This window comes from Ahaetulla prasina, chromosome 5 (genome assembly GCF_028640845.1).
Source record: "Ahaetulla prasina isolate Xishuangbanna chromosome 5, ASM2864084v1, whole genome shotgun sequence".
NCBI lineage: Eukaryota > Metazoa > Chordata > Lepidosauria > Squamata > Colubridae > Ahaetulla > Ahaetulla prasina.
Genome location: NC_080543.1, coordinates 113,729,497 through 113,736,840, shown reverse-complemented (window position 1 = coordinate 113,736,840; position 7,344 = coordinate 113,729,497).

Here is a 7,344-nt window from a genome sequence, read left to right as displayed (position 1 = left end):
GCATCTCCCTGCCCCAGCCCTGACTCCATGCCCAGGCAAACGGAGCAGCTAGACCCCTCCCCCTCCTCCACAGCAGGTGAGCCTGAGGAGGGTTTACTCCCAACAACTGCTGATTGGAGTAATCCTCGCATCAGAAGATTGGAGAGGCGGAGGCAACAGAAGGAAGGGAGGGGCAGGCCTTAATGAGTGCTGAGTCATGGAGCCACACCCCATGGCCTATATAAAGGATCTACTTTCTGGCAGTCTCTGAGTCAGGCAAAAGTTGAACTTATCTTGCTGAAGTCACTTACTGGTCTCCTGCCTGCTCTGAGGACTTTGCTAGGACTTTGGGCAGAGCTGCAGAGGCAAGCCTGATTCGGATTTCCCTGACCCGGCCGTCAGCGGAGGAGTGGGACACGACACTATCTATCTATCTATGAAAAGAAAAATGGTTTGATAGGAATGATTATAGTAGCTAATTATAGTCTAATTAATCTATTGAAGATCATCAGCAAACCGTATGCAAGGTAATTATTTATCAAATCCAGACTTGGATAATAGAGGATGGAATAACCTAGAAGAAGCAGGGTTTCAAATGGGATGTTCTACCATAGACTATTGCCTAATGCTTCAACATCTGGCAAATAAATATACAAACCATTTTGACTTGAATTTATATGTAACCTTTATTGAGTTCAAGGTCAGAATTGATAATAACTTGGAGGGTAACACTTTGGGACCTTCTGAGCAGATCCTCTATAAACACTATACTCTTGCTCCTAATTTATAAACTATATGAGTTCGATTCTGACCATCTCAAGGTTGACTTAGCCTTCCATCCTTCTGAGGTTGGTAAAATGAGATTGTTGGGGGCAATATGCTGACTGTGTAAACTTCTTAGAGAGGGCTGTAAACAGTGGTGGGATTCAGCTGGTTGGACCGGTTCAGGAGAATCGGTTGTTAAATTGATGGCTGGCCCCTAATTTAACTGGCTGGCCCAAGCCAGTTAAATTGATGGCTGGCCCTATGACTCTAACTGACCTTAGAGTAAGATGTAACCAAAGAGGGGACCATCCTGACTCTATTCAGACTTTCAAGGTGGTGAAAGAAAGAATAATGTATTCTAGCAGCATTGCCTTTTATAAACTATTATAAATAATAGGGGCCTCTGGTGGCTCAGACTGGTAAGACAATCTGTTATTAACACAGCTGCCTGCAATTACTGCAGGTTCTAGTCCCACCAGGCCCAAGGTTGACTCAGCCTTCCATCCTTTATAAGGTAGGTAAAATGAGGACCCAGATTGTTGGGGGCAATAAGTTGACTTTGTATATAATATACAAATGAATGAAGACTATTGCTTAACATAGTGTAAGCCACCCTGAGTCTTCGGAGAAGGGCGGGATATAAATGCAAATAAAAAAAACCTCTCTGATGAAATTTCTCCAACGAGTTAATATTCATGCATCTATATTAGCTGATAGACATCTTCTATTTTTACTCTATGTTGATGATGCAGTTGTGTTCTCCTTGTCTTCTGTAGGCATGAAGTGGGCACTGGGGATCCTGGCATTCTATTGTAATGAGGGACCAGGGTGAAATTCAGCCAGTTCTATCCGGTTTGGGCAAACCGATAGTCGCTTATGAAGTCATTCAGTCAATTTTTCTTTGTGCAGTATCAAAAAACTGCATACCCAAAACAGTCTTGAGGTTTGAAGATAATGTGTTAAACCCTGGACTAGGATTGTAATCTCAGGGTTTAAAATCATGTTTGACCCTACAGCCTTGATACCTCTGCTATTGTCAGAAGAGATACCAATCTCATGGGCGCGGTATCTGCATGAAGATATATTTATTATCTCTGCGCTAAACTGCAAAGCTTACATAATTCTTGAACCTATCATGGAAACTGTTCAATTATGGAATATGCATTTTTATGTTGACAAAAGCCAAGTACTAGCAGGATGTTGGAAATCAATTTAGACATTCCAATGGGAGATGAAAAACATACAACAGACATTCGAAAAGAGACTGTGATTCCAAGGCGTGTGATATCAAGGCACAGTGAATGACGGACTGCTTTTTCAATCCAAGGTAAAAAGGGACAGATAAAAAGAACTAGAGGTAAGATGTTCAGCACATTCTACAAAGGATTGTCACCCAAAAGACTCCTATCTAGATAGAAAACATATCAGAGCTCTCCACATGGCAGAATATTGAGAGAACATGCTGAAGCACAGTAATAGCTTTAAGGCAAGAAAAATGACAATTTGTTTCTTCACAAAATAGAGACTCTCACAGAGGGGGGGGGGAAACCACTGGATATAAAAATGTTTTTACTGACTGTAATCAAACTTGCAATTTTTCAATGGATTGCTTATATATGTATATCATGAATGAATTATTACGGTAAAGTTGGTTGTGGAGTCCTTGTAAGTTTGCTTTACTATTTTTTGAATTGGTCTTCTGGCACATCTGGTTTTGATATACATTATAGAATAGAATAGAATAGAATAGAATAGAATAGAATAGAATAGAATAGAATAGAATAGAATAGAATAGAATAGAATAGAATAGAATATTTATTGGCCAAGTTTGATTGGACACACAAGGAATTTGTCTTGGTGCATATGCTCTCAGTGTACATAAAAGAAAAGATACCTTCCATCAAAGTACAACATTTGCCACACTTAATGATAGTCATAGGGTACAAATTTAACACTTAATGATACAACACTTAATGATAGTCATAGGCTACAAATAAACAATCAGGAAACAATATCAGTATAAATTGTAAGGATACAAGCAACAAAGTTACAGTCATAAGTGGAAGAAGATGGGTGATGGGTTATTGTCCCTTTTTCTGTAAGACATGCAGAGTCATTCAGAAGCCAGGCAGCCTTGAACTGGAATAAATAAATCACCCTTTACTAATATTGTAAAGATTTTTTAAAAAATCCTTTGTTTTGGTTGATTAACAAAAGCAAAAAATAAATAACTAAATAAAAACTCCTAAGATTTACGGCACTCAATCAATCTTTACACTCAAAATACTCTTTCTTTTAAGAGATCTCTTGATCCTTCAGTCAAAATAATACTCCCTTGTTTTGTTGAATAAAGTATTCAGAAAACCTTAAGCATTTTTAAGATGCACATTGCATTATTAAGTTAAAAATGCATCAGGTATTTATTTATTTTTATTTATTTTTTTGTGGGGGGATGTCAATTGTCACTGTCATCAGCAATTCTGAAGGATCCTGGATAAAAGTATACTATCTTGGATGAAAATTTCCTTATTATATGCCTCTCCTCTCTTCCATACATAAACGTAGACTAAGCTTCAGACTAAAAAAAAGTACTTTCAATTAAAGTTTAAACCATTTAAGTAATTTGAAAGCAACTGCTACACGACACAGAGAACATAATATCTTTAAACTTATCTTTCTTTTTAAAAGATTAGCATTAAACCATAGCCTTTCTATTATGCATTATACTGCTTCTTCAGGAACAAAAGGGATTTCATTTTTAAAATTATTTTTGGACCACATTTTAAGGTTGCTTTCAGGATAAGTTTCCTCATGTGATATATTTGAAAAAAAAAAAAAAAGTCTGTCAAAGAATTTATGCAATATTTAATACCGTGAAGTTAATTTTTAATGATTTGTATTCAACAGCATCTTATGGCACATGCAGTATTTTAAATATTTAAAAGGTGTGTGTATGTTTGTGTGTATGTGTGGGTGTGTGGGTGTGTATGTATTCCTCCCAATGATATAGTTATTTATGGAAATCAATATAAAATCTAATTAATGATAGGTGAGTTCTTTGGTGGCAGGTATGAATTATGAATTGTTTTAGTGAAGTCACAGCAGAATATTTACACATTATTAGATCTCTGAAAATTGGTTACAAAGCCCTTGACTCCTGGTTCCTGAATCCATGCAGTTTTCTTGGCAGCTTGAAGGAAATGCTTGTGAATATCTTTTTTCAGGATGATTTCAGTCTTCCCAGAAGAGCCAAGACCCCAACAGCCAACAATCAAATGTTAACCTTGAGATCAGACAAGGCCAAGATAGAATCTGCTATCTCCCAAGGAGTGATAGGAAATAAACTCCTAGGATTATTCCTCTGAAATAGCAAATTCTTGGCAAAATGATTTTTTCCTCCTTTCTTAAAAAAAAGTAGAAAAGCAAAAGAAAGCAGATTGGTTCTAGATGAAGAAAATGGTGAAATGATTTGTAAATCTATTAATTTCCTTAAAGGTACCTCGACATATAGATAGATCTGCAAAAGTAATTAGTATTAGTATTATTTCAATAGCTGGAGATTACGTTTTTCTACCAACAAAGGGTAAGGTAAAGGCAAAGGTTCCCGTCGCACATATGTGCTAGTTGTTCCCGACTCTAGGGGGCAGTGCTCATCTTTGTTTCAAACCCGAAGAGCCAGCGCTGTCTGAAGACATCTCCGTGGTCATGTGGCCGGCATGACTAAATGCTAAAGGCATACGGAACGCTGTTACCTTCCCACCAAAGGTGGTCCCTATTTTTCTACTTGCATTTTTTACGTGCTTTTGAACTGCTAGGTTGGCAGAAGCACAGAGAAGTAATGGGAACTCACCCTGTTATGTGGCAACTAGGGATTCGAACCGCTGAACTGCCGACCTTTCGATGGACAAGCTCAGCGTCTTAGCCACTGAGCCACCGCATCCCTTTACCAGCAAAGAGTACAACAGGCATTTTAAAATAATAATAATAATTTATCATTTTTCTCTTGAAGGAGGCTGTTTATGCTTCCCCACCTTCGTCTAGAAATAGAAGCCTGAAATGTTGTATTCAATGGTCAGTTGATCAGGAAATGCTGGGGGAAACTGAAGACTGCAAAAGGATGCTTTCTTTAGAAATAAGACATTTTCATCCTGATCAGCTTATTAGCAGGGCTTGTGTTAATAGCAGCATGAAACTAGTGATTTGTTTTCCCAGGAATCAACTGATTGTACTGATAAGCTGTATGGTGATCTTCCTTGGACAAGTTTGTTGCTTCTAATTGTAGAACATTTCTTATTGTTCTACTAATTGTAGAACATTTCTTATTCAGGAGTTAATCTCAACATGGCTTGTTAAATAAACTACATGCAAGAGGCAAGATTCCCACCTAATATAAACTAATATTATTCATGCAACTCATTGCAGGCTGGCTTCTCGGTATATGGATCTTAATTATTCCAATACACTGACATCTCACTAACCTTTTATTTTATTTTATTTTTTCTTTATACACACAGAAGCAGCTTAGAGACTTACAATATGCCTCTTTCTTCAGAGGAGAATTAGCAAAAACAAATTAGTAGACATGCAGCACCCTGTAATAATTAGTAACCTGGAGTAATTTTTTTTTAAAAAAAGCTAAAACAATATTTGTTATTTGCTGTAAAGTATGAATACATGTTCTCGAAATATTGAAACTATTACGTATTCAGAAAAAAAAGTGTCAGCAAAGTAAGAATGGTTTGGGCAGGTATTTGAATTATAGGTTGCCAAACTAAAGGCAAAAATGTCTGTAGATAGGGACCTACAAGCAGAGGTGAAATCCAGCAGGTTCTGACAGGTTCTGGAGAACCGGTAGCGGAAATTTTGAGCAGTTCAGAGAACCGGTAGCAGAAAATTTGAATAGTTCAGAGAACCAGCAAATACCACCTCTGGCTGGCCCCACAATGGGGTGAAAATTGAGATTTTGCAATTTCACTCAGGAGTGGGGTGTGAATGGGGATTTTGTAGTATCCTTCCCCTGCCACGCCCACCAAGCTACACCCACCAAGCCACATCACGCCCACCAAGCCATGCCCACAGAACCAGTAGTAAAAAAAATTTGGATTTCACCACTGCCTACAAGGATTATTTCATAACCATCTTCATGTAAAGAATGTACATTTATCAGGTGAATATACTAAGATATGTGAATTATAAATATGGTAAAATCCTGTTTTAATGAACTAAAGTACAATTAGTGGGGATGGGGGGGTGAATGGAAGAGACCCTTTAAGCAGTTGGTGAAGCAAAAGAGGAAGGGTGCTTCAGTATAGAATGTGTTTGTCAGTGTGTTTGTGGGTGAAATGGGGGGGGAGATGGTTACTCAGTACCCTCATGGGTCTGAGAGCTAGAGGAGCTCATGATGCTTCACTTTTGCTCTCTGGGATAGATGAAGCTGAAGTCAGCAGGAGAGGAATGGGCTTTGATTGAGGGATGGTACTGTCTTTGATGGAATGAAGATAGACTTCTCTGGTAATATTGAACTGCAAACTAGGGCATATAAAACTTTTGCCAGACCAATTCTTGAATACAGCTCATTTGCCTGGAACCAATGCTGCATATCAACATTAATACAATTGAACGAATCCAGAGATATTTCACAAGAAGAGTCCTCCACTCCTCTGCTCACAACAAAATACCTTATGCCACCAGACTCGAAATTTTGGGCTTAGACAACTTAGAACTTCGCCGTCTTCGGTCTGACCTAAGCATAGTACATAAAATCATCTGCTACAATGTCCTACCAGCTAATAAATACTTCAGCTTCAACCAAAACAATAGAAGAGCACACAATAAATACAAATTCATGGTAAACCGATCCAAACTAGACTGCAGAAAATACGACTTCAGTAATAAGAGTTGTCAATGCCTGGAATGCACTACCTGATTCTGTTGTTTCTTTCCTAAATCCCCAAAATTTCAACCTTAGACTGTCTACTGTAGACCTCACCCCATTCCTAAGAGGGGCGTGCATAAGCGCATCACCTTGCCTACTGTCCCTGTCCTAATGTTTTATTTCATTCATACCCTTTACATGTGTTTATAATTATGTTTACACTTGTATCTGTCATAAAATACATGCTTGATGAAAATATATAAGTAAATAAATAAAATAAATAAAAATCATTGTGATGATAGGCATAGCGAGATACAGTGGAAGACATGGAGAGGCCTACTGTCAAGGAACACCAGGCTGATATCTTATTTTATTTTATTTATTTATTTAAGGATATGTATATGGCTGCTCAACTCACTCTCAGTGACTGGCAGCTTATAAGAGGATTTCAACTGCCTTGTGTAACAGTAAGGTCTGAGGTGGTTCAAGAGTATATGGCTATAGGCATATGACAGGGATCAGGTGTTCCTATGAAAGCAGTGGTTAGATGATCTGAAATTGGAGGGGCTATTAACCCTTTGTCATGGTCATATCATGTCCTGATTAATATGGAATTCTCTAGCATCATGATCCACCTCAGGGAGTCTGGCCCTAATAGCATCCATAAGCTTTAATTGATGCAAAGTGCAGCCACACAGGCAGTTATGCATACCTGTAATACAGCA